At 40.1% G+C, this 15629-nt stretch overlaps 2 pseudogenes; both read left to right on the plus strand.

Annotated features, from left to right (window-relative positions):
* Window positions 1-1377: 1377 nt before the first annotated feature.
* LOC149262743 (putative galactinol--sucrose galactosyltransferase 2 pseudogene) lies at window positions 1378-2360 on the plus strand (annotated as a pseudogene).
* Window positions 2361-6239: 3879 nt separating this feature from the next.
* Window positions 6240-7215, plus strand: LOC149262744 (putative galactinol--sucrose galactosyltransferase 2 pseudogene; annotated as a pseudogene).
* The last annotated feature ends 8414 nt before the right edge of the window (window positions 7216-15629 follow it).

Below are 15629 nucleotides of genomic sequence, written 5' to 3' on the forward strand. Positions count from 1 at the left end.
CTGAAAAAGGGGTAAACGTATACTGGGTGAATGATGTTTTACAGCCTTTAACGAGTTCAAAACGACAAGCGCTCGATAACCTTTTCGTGTTTAAAGGGTCGGAAAAGAGCTTGAAATAAAACCCCCCATTTTATTCTCTTTTACGAGTCAAAAAGGGAAAAATACTCTACACTCTTTTCATTTGAGTTTTATGAGTTGAGAAAAGAGCTGAAACGTGACTCTAGTACCATTATCGATAATCCATCACCTGTTGCTGCACAAAAGGAAAATGCATTATCCAGTTCCGGAGGCAAAATAGGTCAAAAATACTTAAAAAACCCTAATATTTCATGGAAAAGGAATTAAAGGAGGAAAAAGTAATTATTTTTTACCATTTACCATTTTACCTTTGTGTGTGTTAGAGTCAGTCGTTACAGCCCTCCATCAGAGATCATTTCTCCTTTTGCAATTCATTTTTAGGTGTCTCGCTCGACTCACTTCGTTGCATTTCGCTAGGGGCATGCCATTGTCTAACGGAAGGGTTTGGTGTTCTTGTTTCCCTCATGCTTGTACCTGCCCGGGGTAGTCCAAATTTCTCTATGTTCATCAAAGTTCATTTCAGTCATTCATAGTCATTATGCTATTTTGGTAAAAAAGAGTTATTTTCGAAGTCTAGGTCTAGTGGTTGGTCTTCAAACATGTCGAATAATGCCTGCAGGCCATGAGGATGGTTTTCGAAGAGGTTCTTAGTTCAAAAGTTCATCATCAAACACATTTGAGGACATTTCTTGTTCAAAACTCTGTTTTGAATAAGAAATTGTCGAATTCATTTTTTGTAATAATCATGTATTTTTTCCACCATGGAGTTTTCAAAGCAAGCTCCGGTTTTCCTTTGCCAAACATCAACGCCAATATCCCTGTAAAAAACAACCAAGTTCATCAGCTCAAAACTCAAAAAGTCAGTGAGAAATAAAGTCAGTGAGAAAGCCAAAGGACAAAAGTTTCAGTAAATGATAAAGTGCCAAAATGAAAAACATTACAAAATGGGTTTTGGGAGGAAGAAAAAAAAAATCAAATCCAACTCTTGCAAGATATTTCTCGAATTTGGAGGTTGAATAACAAACTGCAGTTTGAAAGGTCATGACTGTGTTAAAGGTTGGAGTGCGGCGCACACAAAGTAGTCACGGCGCATAGAATGCGCGCGGTGCATTGGGCGAAAATTTGTAGTGTAAATTACCAAGGGAACGGCGCACCAAACCAACGCGGCGCATTGGGTTTGCGTACGGCGCGTTGAGCCCTCCAGCTCGAAACTCATCAATGTTTTGTGATTTTTCAAATTCAAATAAATTTTCACCTCCAAAGTTTCTGATTCTTGATGATGGCTGGCAATCTATTGAAATGGACCCTAATGCAAAGCCTCCTCCAGTTGGTAGTTCAGCAAATTTTTCAAATCAGTTGACACATATGACAGAGAATTACAAGTTTCAAAAAGATGGAAAGACTAGGCAGAGACAAGAGGATCCCGCTTTGGGCCTTAGACACATTGTTAAAGAAGTAAAGAAGACCCATAATTTAAAGCATATTTATGTTTGGCATGCTACTGGAGAGTTTATGCAACCTAATTGGGATATGTTTCATAGTCTTCATCCAAAGGGAAAATACCATGTTGCTGCCTGAGCTGTTGGGGGGTGCTCAATTTATCTCAATGACAAACCTGGTAAACATGATTTTGACTTGTTCGAAAAGATCCTTCTTCCAGATGGATCCTTACTACGAGCACAAATTTCAGGAAAGCCTTCAAGAAATCACTTGTTTACTAATCCAGCTCGTGATGGGACAAACCTCCTAAAAATTTTGGAAATTGAATAAACATACTGGAGTTCTCTGTGTCTTCAATTGTCAAGGTGTCGGTGGTACAGGGTTGACAAAAAGAACCTGGTTCACAATTCCCAACCCAAAGCTATTTCTGGTGCCATTCGCTCAATGGATGTAGATTATTTACCAAAGATTGCAGATGAAAATTGGGATGGTGATTCCATTGTATACTCCCACAGAGGGGAAGAGCTTGTCTGTCTTTCTAAAGGTGCAGGTTTACCGATTACTCTTAAAGCACGGGAGTATGAAGTTTTTGCAGTTATTCCTCTGAAGAGGTTAGCCAAGGCATCTCTTTTGCTCCCATTAGAATGATCAAAATGTTCAACTCTGGAGGAACTGTTAGTGCATATATGTTCGCTAGTATTAAAGGAGAAATTGCAGCTTGGACTGTGGATTATTATAGAACTGTAGATGTACAAGTGGAATGTCGGAATTCTTATGGCAATCAAATTCATGTCGCCGATGGATTTTCTGGCAAAGTCTTCGTTCAAATTCGTTTTTATTGAAAGGTTGGTTTTCATTCAAATGGAAAATGGAAAGCGTAAAGTCAAAAATCGAAAGCCAAATTAAACGCAGAATACCTACCACAGCAGAAGAATAGGATTCGATTTCCTATTTATGACTTCAGTTAACAATTCAAATGGATCTGCGCTCCAGTTTTTGTCTTTCAATTGGCCATCAAAGGAATTCAAGGGGAACGATGTTCTGTTTTTAGAGAAAATGGATGACTTTTTCTATTCTTGTAATTTTAGTTGGAACAGCTCCTTATTTTCATCAATTTGTTTTCCCATCTCTGATCATTTGTTGAGGAGGGGAGAGTTCTGAGGAAAAGTGTGGGAGGAAAAAACCCAGCACTATCACTATACAGTTTTGACAGAGGATTAATTAAATGGTGTAGCTCTGATTTATATGATTCTTGCGGTATGAATTTGGCATGTGTTTCTTCCTTTACGTTTCATATGTCTTTATTATGTTTAGCCATTCATTCATGATCATTTCCAGCTAAATACTTTTAAGTGAGAAAGGTAGAATTCAGTCATTTCTTTGCCTTGAGGAAGTGTTCAGACTTCATGTGTTTTCTTCTTCCTGGAAAGGATTCATACTTTAATGCCCTTTCCAGTTTTCTTAAACAGTTTTTCCACCCCATTTAAATTCAATTTGATTGCTAAAACTCATGCCTATCTCGCCTTACGAAATATCCTGTGCCTTTGGTTAAATCTCTGCTCATGCTGTCCTTGTCCCATACAGCCCAGAAACTCGGCCATTTATTGAATTAACTCTTTCATATCAGTTTACTAGCCTAAAATCATTATCAGTTTTGCATTTGGGTCATCTTAGGCTCTATTGGATATCTTTTGCCGAGATAGACCCGAAGAGAGCCCTCTCCTGTCCTCGTAGGGCTAGCTACGAGGCTGAGCGTGGTATGGTGTTATCTTGAATCCTGCCTTCCATCAGCCTAAGGCAGATTTGAGCACTAACATAGTGGCGACTCCACTGGGGAAGAAAATGGTTTGCTTGAATATTGTTTTGCCCCAGTACATATCTCAAGTTCAGAGCTGATTGTTGATGGTGGACAATGATCAGACACAAGAAGGCTAAAAATCATTCACCTGGCGACTCCATTCACTGAAGAATTCAGCAATCAATAATTCATGGTGACTCCACTACAGGAAGATCAGTAGTTGGAAGAGTTTCAAGATGGAATGGGTTGCAAGAAGATATGCTCCCATGAGTCGAGGTCACATCCCAGGTTTTCCAAATAAAATGCCCAAGGTGGATTGGCTTCAGAATTTGCCTATGTTCAGAAATGTGAAGGTAATGCCGCTGCTCTTCATCTAGTGAAATTTCACATTCATGTGCATAAATTAAAGATCGATTTTCCTGAAGACTGTTTGATTAAAATGTTTATGGCTACTCTGGAAGACGAAGCCCGATCTTGGTATGAAAGTTTCCCACCTGCTTCTATTTATTGTCTAAAAGATTTTCATGCAGTATTCTTTGAAAGGTACAAAGAATCATATCCATCCTTGACTTTAGTTCAGAACTGTTGTAGCCATGTTCATAGTTTTATTGAAGATCTTGAGCATTTTTATGGGCGTGATGACTTGATGGACAGAGAAATCATGGAAGCATTGTATGAAAAACCATTTCAGTAGCACACATAACTCTCAGAGGAAACATTGCAGCAGGATCAAAATCAGCAGGTTGAAGATTTCCATATGGCTGAAAATGATGAAAGAAGAAGTTTTATTTCATATCTGGTTGAAATAAATGAGGATACGCAGGAAAATGATGTTCCAATCTTAGAAAATGATGATGATAAACCAAATCGAGAGACAGATTGTGATGAGGAAAAACATGTTGTTCCGGTTCTCATAGAAGAGAATTGCATTGTTGAGGTTGCCTCAAATGAAGAAGACAGAGTTACAGACCTAACTGCCCTCATCTCATCAGAACACAGCCTTCCTAACGAGGTAATCCAGTCAATTCATGAACAGCAAGAGGATATCTTTGTTCAAGTAGGTGAAAAAGTTTCTCTGGATGAATTTATGATAGATGATAGAAATGTCATGCTTGAGTTTCACGAAACATCTGAAGTTTCTTTTCTTATGATTAATGAATGTAATGAGAATCTGGCTGTCATATCATATGAAGATAACCTGCAAGATGTTCATACTACCGAAGATCAGACCATTCAGGATGCCATTTCAGATTCTTCTTCCTAGGTTTCATGTTTTGAAATGTTCTTTGAAACAGAGATCTTCTCATCTACTTGTTCCGAATTTTTTGAGGACTAGGAACATACTCTTATTTGTGAAAAGAGATCAACATCACAAGAAATGGACCCCTTGTTTCTTCAGCAGGAGGTAAATCTTCATGTTTTTCAGGACCCAATGGCAAATCTGTTGCAGTCAGCAGTGAAGGTGTTTATTGCAATATTCGGTGATGAAGGAGATCAGGGTCAATTAGCTTTTTGGATGCCCAGTTACAAGTATCTACTGTTGACCAGGAGATCTGATCAGGAGAATCAATCAAGAAGGCATCTGCTTGATTGGTTACATTGGCATTTTGATATAGTTTGATCGTATATTGCCTTGTAAGAAACACGGGTGGCCATGTACTTCCACCAAGCTTTAAGTTTTAAGTTCAGGTCTTAGTATTTTTTAGTACAGTTTGTGGAGTCAGTTTTTCAGTCATTTCAGTTTCACAATTGAGTCGCTTTGAGTCAAGTTTTAGTCAATAAATGTGTCAAAGTATGTGTTGGTTGTCGAAATAATGACTCCATAGCCCAATGGACGAAGGCACTGTCTGCTCTCCCAAAGATCTGCAGTTCTTGGCACCTTAAGGAGCTAGAGCTACCATCCCCATTAGAGCCCATGTTAGAGTCGATCCTTATAGCCCTCCATTAGAGATCATTTCTCCTTTTGCAATTCATTTTTAGGTGTCTCGCTCGTCTCACTTCGTTGCATTTCGCTAGGGGCATGCCATTGTCTGACGGAAGGGTTTGGTGTTCTTGTTTCCCTCATGCTTGTACCTGCCTAGGCTAGTCAAAATTTCTCTATGTTCATGAAAGTTCATTTCATTCATTCATAGTCATTATGCTATTTTGGTCAAAAAGAGTTATTTTCAGAGTCTAGGTCTAGTGGTTGGTCTTCAAACATGTCGAATAATGCCTGCAGACCATGAGGATGGTTTTTGAAGAGGTTCTTAGTTCAAAAGTTCATCATCAAACACATTTGAGGACATTTCATTTTGAATAAGAAATTGTCGAATTCATTTTTTGTAATAATCATGTATTTTTTCCACAATGGAGTTTTCAAAGCAGGCTCTGGTTTTCCTTTGCCAAACATCAACGCCAATATCCCTGTAAAAAACAACCAAGTTCATCAGCTCAAAACTCAGAAAGTCAGTGAGAAAGCCAAAGGACAGAAGTTTCATTAAATGATAAAGTGCCAAAATGAAAAACATTACAAAATGGGATTTGGGAGGAAGAAAAAAAAAAATCAAATCCAACTCTTGCAAGATATTTCTCCAAGTTATATAAATCATTTGTGTCAAGTTACATTCACAAAATCTTATAGCAAAGACGAATTTGGAGGTTGAAGAACAAACTGCAGTTTGAAAGGCCATGACTGTGTTAAAGGTTGGAGTGCGGCACATAGAATGCGCTCGGCGCATAGAATGCGCTTGGCGCATTATGCGAAAATTTGCAGTATAAATAACCAAGGGCACGACGCACCAAACCAACGTGGCGCATTGGGTTTGCGCGCGGTGCATTGAGCCCTCCAGCCCGAAACTCATCAACATTTTGTGATTTTTCAAATTCAAATAATCTTTCACCTCCAAAGTTTCTGATTCTTGATGATGGCTAGAAATCTTTTGAAATGGACCCTAATGCAAAGCCTCCTCCAGTTTGTAGTTCAGAAAATTTTGCAAATCAGTTGACACATATGACAGAGAATTACAAGTTTCAAAAAGATGGAAAGACTAGGCAGAGACAAGAGGATCCCGCTTTGGGCCTTAGACACATTGTTACACAAGTAAAGAAGACCCATAATTTAAAGTATATTTATATTTGGCATGCTACTGGAGAGTTTATGCAACCTAATTAGGATGTGTTTCATAGTCTTCATCCAATGGATGAATACCATGCTGCTGCCCGAGCTGTTGGGGAGTGCTCAATTTATGTCAGTGACAAACCTGGTAAACATGATTTTGACTTGTTCAAAAATATCCTTCTTCCAGATGGATCCTTACTACGAGCATAGCTTTCAAGAAAGCCTACAAGAAATTGCTTGTTTATTGATCCAACTCGTGATGGGACAAACCTCCTAAAAATTTTGGAAATTTAACAAGCATACTGGAGTTCTCTGTGTCTTCAATTGTCAAGGTGCCGGTAGTGTAGGGTTGAAAAAAAGAACCTGGTTCACGATTCCCAACCCAAAGCTATTTCTGGTGCCATTCGCTCAATGGATGTAGATTATTTACCAAATATTGCAGATGAAAATTGGGACGGTGATTCCATTGTATACTCTCACAGAGGGGAAGAGCTTGTCTGTCTTTCTAAAGGTGCAGGTTTATCGATTACTCTTAAAGCATGAAGTTTTTGCAGTTGTTCCTCTAAAGACGTTAGCCAACGACATCTCTTTTACTCCCATTGGACTGATCAAAATGTTCAACTCTCGAGGAACTGTTAGTGCATATATGTTCACTGGTATTAAAGGAGAAATTGCAGCTTGGACTGTGGATTATTACAGAACTGTAGATGTACAGGTGGAATGTTGGCATTCTTATGGAAATCAAATTCATGTCGCCGATGGATTTTCTGGCAAAGTCTTCGTTCAAAGGCGTTTTTATTGAAAGGCTGGTTTTCATTCAAATGGCAGATGGAAGGCGTAAAGTCAAAAACTGAAAGCCAAATTAAACGCAGAATACCTACCACAGCAGAAGAATAGGATTCGATTTCCTATTTATGACTTCAGTTAACAATTCAAATGGATCTGCACTCCAGTTTTTGTCTTTCAATTGGCCATCAGAGGAATTCAAGGGGAACGATGTTATGTTTTTAGAGCAAATGGATGACTTTTTCTATTCTTGTAATTTTAGTTGAAACGACTCCTTATTTTCATCAATTTGTTTTCCCATCTCTGAGCTTTTTTATTATTGTAAATCATTTTTTGAGGAGGGGAGAGTTCTGAGGAAAAGTGTGGGAGGAAAAAACCCAGCACTATCACTATACAGTTTTGACAGAGGATTAATTAAATGGTGCAGCTCTGATTTATAAGATTCTTGCGATATGAATTTAGCATGTGTTTCTTCCTTTATGTTTCATATGTCTTTGTTATGTTTCACCATTCATTCATGATAGTTTCCATTGGAATACTTTTAAGTGAGAAAGGTAGAATTCACTCATTGCTCTGCCTTGAGAAAGTGTTCAGACTTCATGTGTTTTCTTCTTCCTGGAAAGGATTCATACATTAATTCCCTTTCCAATTTTCTTAAACAGTTTTTTCACCCCATTTAAATTCAATTCGATTACTAAAACTCATGATTATCTCGCCTTATGAAATATCCTGTGCCTTTGGTTAAATCTCTGCTCATGCTGTCCTTGTCCCATACAGCCCAGAAACTCGACCGTTTATTGAATTAACTCTTTCCTATCAGTTTACTAGCCTAAAAATCATTATCAGTTTTGTATTTGGGTCATCTTAGGCTCTATTGAATATCTTTTGTCGAGATAGACCCGAAGAGAGCCCTCTCCTATCCTCGTAGGGCTAGCTATGAGGCTGAGCGTGGTATGGTGTTATCTTGAATCTTGCCTTCCTTCAGCCTAAGGTAGATTTGAGCACTAACAGTGTGAAGACCTTTATACGCACTTGTGCCCGAGTTTTTTTGGAGCAGATTACGAGAGATGCGGAGGCACTCTTCGATTCATCAGTTGCAGGTAAGAGTCAAGACCTTAAGCTCCATTTTCATGCTTATTTTACCTATTTTTAACCATTTTTTGGATTTTTTGAGGAGGTTTTGTCAAAAAAAATTCGCCCTCGGTCGACGTGATTTCTGGGCACGAAATCACGCCAATTGGGGGCTATGAAGACTGTCAAGAACATCGTCGATGCTACTGTTTTTAAAATAGTCGCATTGACATCGTGAACATTTCTTTTTTCAATTTTTTGCCTAATTTGTCGAATTAAATCCAAATTTTCCTAGCCAAATATGTTTATTGACTTGATTATATGGTTTTTGCAAGGAAAAAATCATGAAAAATGGTGGATTGGGAGGAACGCGAGCATGAGGATATTGACACTCATGCAATGGATGACCCAAATTACTTGAATGCTTTGAGGAGTTGTGGGATCCTCAAATTCTTCCTTACACAAGTTCTACGTGCTCAACATGAGTTGCACCATTATCTGATCAGTCTTTGGGACGTGAATTGAGAATTTTTCATGATCCATGACCAAGAACTGGAGTTGGAAACTCCAGAAATTTATTTCATCACAAGACTTTCACAAAGAGGGGAGCCAGTAAATCTATATGGGTCAAGGCCTGTTGGGGCAAGTGTGACCATGCTACTTGCAGAAAACTACCCAGAAGCACTCAAATCAAAAGGTGGCAAGATCGAGATTATGACTGTCGGGATCTTGTGCTGAGAGTGTTGCTACTGACCATCAATAGAGTGGTTGGGGCCCAAGCGCAACATGAGACCAACAAGTCAAAGTTTCAGTATGCTATCAATTGTACGGCACCCACTACCTTCAACTGGGCAGAAGCTATGAAGGTCAACATGAAGTAGCAGCTATCAAAAGCTAAGGCAGGAAACCTGAAGTAGTTTTGTTATGGGTTTGTTCTAGTGCCCTTCTTCCTGGAGTAGGTTCCATTGTTCCACTACCAGGTGGCTGAGGTGGAACTGCCATTACCACGAGACCCACAGATGGTCCGTTGGAGTGCATTGATGCCTAGGATTACCGAGGGCCATTAGATGTCCTATAATCCTGCCTTCTTCTCGTGGCTACAATGACAGCTGATCGTAGTGGAGGATTGGCCTTACAGCAATACCGACTTCTGCAGAGATCTAGATATGCTGTTCCTAGAGGGGGAGGATTATGATGATGGAGGTAAAAGAAAACAATTTTAATTTATTTATTTTATTGTTTTTGAGATATATGTGTTCATGACATTTTGATTTTATAAATGTAGATGTTGGACCAAAACACCTTGCCAGGATGTCCCCGATTGCCAGGCGTGTTGCTCGATAGTTTGAGGTCACTCCTTATCAGGAAGGAAGTGACAATGAGGAGGAGATCGTGCGGAACCTCGAGGGATTGACCCATGGTATCCCAGAGTATGCCCGGATGGGTGATGTCCCACGCCAGTATCAAAGGCATACGGTGAGGGTATCAGATCTAATCCACCGACTTTTGACTTGCGTAGTCTAAGTAGTTACATGCTACCATGAGCATCATGTTGTTTAGTGCATAGGTCTAGCATTCCACATTTTTGAGGCTTGCGAGCCACGGATGTATAAGGCGTGCTATCCATTGATGTATTTGAACACATATTATTTCTTGGGGTTTTTATGTATGACAAACATTATCGACAGATATATATATATATATATATATATATATATATATATATATATATATATATATATATATATATATATATATATATATATATATATGATATACTTCCTTGCTTACTATGGTACAAATGTTTTGTATCTTTAGTTCTTACATGTTTCACAAATGTCTGTCCAACACATAATTAGCTAACGCATTTGTTAATGTATTCATGTGCCTAGGAATATGATGATATGTAATGTAATAAAAATTTCTCACTAGTAGACAAATACGTAGATACATTCTCAATATCTGAGGGTTTCTGATGTTCTATTACCCGTTGAATTGAAGAACAACAAGCTATGAATCAAGGTTGACAACCAATTCTTGGATGCCACGAGCGATAGCTTCTGACAACAATTCGATAATTGCGGTATAGTTAGCGATGTCATTAGTTATTTGACCTAGACAAATACCTTGAAGATAAATTAACTCACCATGGGGGTCATAAATGGCCCATGCTAGGGATGATAGATTCTGGGTTCTACGACAAGCACCATCAGCGAAACTGATGTGAGGAGACACCGACATCTACAAAGCAGGAAGAAACATAATAAGCAAGAAAGCTACTTGCATAACAACAAACCAAACCACACTGTACAAGAATGAATCTCACACTATTGTACAAAATTAGCCATGCAAGATGACCTAAGCATGGTACTTTTTTAGAGAATCCATACTTGGACTCGAGCAATCAATCGACATGGATGAAAACCAGATTTTTACCGTTGTCATGATGAGTAAGCATTGACTCGGCCAAATAATAGAGTATAACTCATATAAGGTTGTGCCCCCATGCCCCCCGAGCAAGGGAGGGTTACGAGTCATAAGATGGAAACCCCATTGCAATGATGGGAAAGCGGTGAAAACTTGGGGAGGGAGAAAAAACCTGAATCTATGAAGAGATAAAGGTGCCTTTAGTTGAAAGATATTGACAATGTCAGGAGAAACTGGAATGTCAATAGGCAGTAGAGGGGAGAACTGCCCAAAACACATAGAGATGACCACCAGGCCAGGTAAGAACAAGGAAGGATGATGAGTGTCATTCCAAGGTACTTCCTCTGGAGACATTACTTCCATGAAACTCTTGTTAGAAAGAAAATTCTCAGCTAAGGGATTAGAAGATTTCGAAGAACCAAGCCACAGGGATTGAGAATACGCATCGAGAGATGTTCTCGAAAAAGGATGATCAGAGGATATCGAAGGCGAAGTCGAAACAATTTCCACGTAATCAATATCGGCGGGGCTTAACGGCATAATCTCGCCCCATGTATCGACAAGATCCAGTGAACGAATGACCCAAGGATCATACTTGACTAAAATCATGTTGATAGAGGCAACATGAGGAGGTGGGAGCAGAAAAATTCCCATCAAGGCAGGATCTTTAAAGAGTCCTGCCCCCACACTCTCATAAGGAGCACCGATGTTCTTGACATACAGAACATTGCCATCTGAGGAGGAAGAGGCAAAGAAGGACTGTTGGTCAATTATGACTATCTTCCCTTGATGGGGAAAACAAATCACATGGAAAAGGGAGGAGGCTACAGCATGCATGGCATGGGTCCAACTTCGTCCGAGTAGAATATTGTAGTTAATATTAACATCAATGATCTCTACTTCGACGTGTACTGTCTTTCCATCCAAAGTAATGGCAAGGTTGGGGAGGACACCGAATGGTCACGAATTACGTCCATCAAAAGCTTCCAGAGTGTTAGGGGACTGGTTCAGAGTAGGAGAACAATTTTCCTTCCAACAAGCGACAAACATGATGCAGGTAGAAGTGCCTTCATCGATGGTGGTCGTATGAATGGTTTTCTCATTTATGATCACCTAAATGAGAAAGGCAATTTGATGAGGTAAATGTAAAACGTGGTTTTCCTGGTCAAAACATATGAGATTAGAGTCAGCTGGATCAATACCCCCAATAACTGACAATAACGATTTCCGCTGAGAAGGAAAGCTTTGAAGGACCTTGAGAGTAGACATAGCTAATGGCGCTTGAGCCAAAACCTCAACAATGTTATAATGATGAGTGGCTTGAGCATTGGGATTGCATGAGGAATTTTGCTGCACACCTCGAGAAGGTGGTTGAATGGCGGAATCGGGATTAGGTCGCTCTATATGGAGAGGACCAAAATTGGACAGGGAAGAAGAAGAAGGGGTACCTTCTTTCTCTTTCCCTGCTGTTGGGGTAGGAGTTTGATAATCTTTTGACCTAGTAGCCATGTTAATCGGGGTACTCATCATGAACACTTGTGAACCTGAGGAAACTAATGACTGAGGCTAGTCTACCATTTGAGTCTACTCGGATGGAAAGGGTTCTTTCAGGACAAATGGGGTCCCTTCGAGCAAACGACTAACTTCGGACCATCTGGTAAAATCCTTAGTATAGTGATCCTCCTCACAAATGAAGCATGGATACTTGTTTTTCTGGTGGGAAGCATCACCAATAGATGACTTGGGAGGACCCTATTTCGAGGCATCGAATTTACCTTTGCCTTTGCCTTTCTTCTTACCTTTAGAGGATTTATCCGCTGCAGCAGACTGGACAGCGTGAACATTCGAGGTTTTACCAAGGCTGGATGAATTGAGAGAGGAATCATTAGGAGCAGTGTTGGAGACCGATTTCTGTTTGGAAGGAGATTTTGCAGGGAACTGAGTCACTGAACTAATTACTCCATCAACAGGAGGTGTAGTTGGAGACTTAGATGTCGCCATATTAGATGATGGTCTGGGCGCATCAGGTAACACAACATATAACATGTCGGATTGTGAATAGACGAGGTATAGATATTGGACATGCATGATGGCTTGTTCCTCAGTGATGTATCCAGCCATAGCAATGTCCTTAACAATTTTGTTGACAAAGGATTTGCTGAACCACTTGGTAAACAACTGATCAAGAATATCAAACTTAATCAGATGGTGCCTACGTCACCATTCATGGATGTGATCGGGGATGTCGGTTGCAATGTCTTGCTTGAGTGACATTAGTAGATGGGTGTCAGTTTCATAGCGAACCGACAACTGGAAATGTGTGAGAAAGGCCATGGCGAGAGTGTTAAAGTCATGATAGGTATTTTGAGGTAACTCGATATACCATTTGGCTGCAATTCATGTAAGAGTTCATTGGAAAAGTTGAAGATGAATGGAATCATCAACATAGGAATTCGAGCACTAGAGGTGATATGTCATCACGTGGGCTTGAGGATCCTCTTTCTCTTTTCCTTAAAAATTTGGACAATCGCTTAGAATCTTGGATGGAACTGGAGGCCAGTATGGCGAATGAAGAATTGGGTCATTGGTGAGTCTAGACACATCTATCAATTCCAATGTAGCCAAGAATGACAATTAGGTATTGAAAGGCATTTGAGGTCGATAAGGGGGCCCAACTAGCGGGGCCCATCCCTGTTGGTAAGGATTTTGTCCCCATAGCAGAGGATTCTGCCCATATGGCATTTGATTTTTCCCCCACTATAGGTTACCTTGCCTGTAGGGAGGATTCTGGCCTTGAAACTGTCTGGCCATAGGCTGTTGATAAGCAACATATAGGTTAAAAGGTTGTTGAGCTTGCTAACCTTGGACATATGGATTTTTCACCTGATGTCCTTGAGCATAAGGGTTTTGGACCTGCTACCCCTGGACGAAAGGGTTTTGGACCTGCTACCCTTAGACGTAAGGATTTTACACTCACTGCCCTTGAACATAAGGATTTTGGACTTGTTGTCCTTGGACAAAAGGAGAGTGAACCTATTACCCTTGGACATAAGGATTTTGGGCTTGCTGCTACAGGACTTGACCCTAGCCTTGCTCTTGCAAGGGTTGACCCTGTTGATATGAGTATAAAGGTTGTTGCTTCCTGGGTTGACCTTGTTGCTGCAAGGGTTGACCTTGTGGCTATAAAGGTTGTCCCTGTGGCTATAGAGGTTGACCTTGTGAAGGCATAGGCTGGGAAGATTATGGTGCATACTGCACTTGCTGCTGCACGGTTTGCTGCAATGGTTTCGAGGGTTTCCCTTGCGATTGTTGCAATTGTCCTTGCTGTGACATCATTTGGCCTTGCTGCTACATGGATGGTCCTTGCTACAACGAAGGTTTCCCTTGCTGCAATGAAGGTTTCCCTTGCTGCTGCAGGAGTTTTCATTGCTGATGCAAAGGTACTTTAAGACTGTCTGTTGGGAGGTCAGGTTCTGAATGAATGGACCTGTGGTAGGCATAGCGCCAGGTGCCCAAATAGGGTTATGATATAATGATGAGGCAGTAGGCGTAACTAAAACCAACTAAGCTATATTCACGTAATTATGTGGTAAATCAGGATGAACACTTGTTGGAATGCTTCCCGTGTAAGAGAAACCTTCAGGATGTTAAGGATATTCCTGCTCCTCAACTATTCGTGGAGTGGAAGCCTCCGATGTCCCATAGAAGAGACTGGGATTTCGCCTTCTGATTCCATGGGTGAAAATAGGTGACGATGGACGACCAAAGATGTTCAAGGGGATAATTCCAAAGGAATACCTGGTTGATCGTACGAACTGTATGGGCACTGAGGTGATATCACAATAGGATTGAACAAAGGATTCAGAGGATAAACAACTAGTCCAAGCTGACCTTAAGAAGTTGATGGACTCTCAGGAGCCTGGATAGGATTATCCAAAGATTTTGGGCCAATGTCAGAAAGTGACCCAGTATCTAAAGGGGGAGGACGAGATGAAAAAGGTTGAATACTTAGAACAATTTCTAGCTCAACACCTTGGTCCTCAAGTGGCTGTGGAAATTCAGGAAAAGGCTCCTTAGACAATCTTTTAGACAGAGGAAAGTAAGAGGAAGTAGGCGAACTAGTTGGTTCAACCACGATGATTTTGTCTCAAATAACTAGAAGAGAGATTGATTTCAAGGCTTTAAAATGTATTTAAAGGTATACTCATGATGTGGTCTAGAAAAAGACTAACATGAATGTTATAAGATTGTGGGAAATAATTTTTTAAGGCGCAAAAACAAGCTGGTGCTCTTTCATGTTTTAAGAGTCGAGAAAGAAGCAAAGGTGACCCTATCACTTTGGTTTGAAATGAGCTCGAAAGGACAAATGCTCGGGTGATATTTTATATTTAGGGAGTCAAAAATATCAAAATGACTACTAAGGATGATCTAGGTAAAAAGGATTACCAAGTAACCGTGAACTGCAGAATACCTCTTGGCGAACCGAGAAGTACGGGTAAACAATCTCCCCGAATGCTATGTTCGGTGTATCACGTTTATAAGGCAGTAGACTTGGATTCTTATGGATAAATGATTGAAACCTAGTGGGGTCTCCCTTTATATACACGATGGTACAGGGAGCACAAGTCCATACTAGTGCTATCTAGTGCTGAAGTGAATGATAGCTGCTAGGTTTAAAGACGTCGGAACATGTCTCTAGCCTAAACCTTCTAAAATGTGATCGTTAGGTTTCAAATGTGCCTTAGGTTAATTGAATACATTTTAGAGTTTATCTTGAAATTATGTCTTGGTTTTTAGGCCTTATCGATGTGACTCGAAAAACACCTATATGTAGCTAAATGAGATAAGACCCTTTCAATTCGATGAATTGTCTACATTAATGAGAGTAGAAAACACACTCAAATGCAACAAAGCAAGCAATTGAAAGCAAAA

The sequence above is a fragment of the Pinus tabuliformis genome, chromosome 6 (assembly GCF_031772625.1).
Source record: "Pinus tabuliformis cultivar Carrire ecotype Pingquan chromosome 6, CPIR1, whole genome shotgun sequence".
NCBI classification, from domain to species: domain Eukaryota; kingdom Viridiplantae; phylum Streptophyta; class Pinopsida; order Pinales; family Pinaceae; genus Pinus; species Pinus tabuliformis.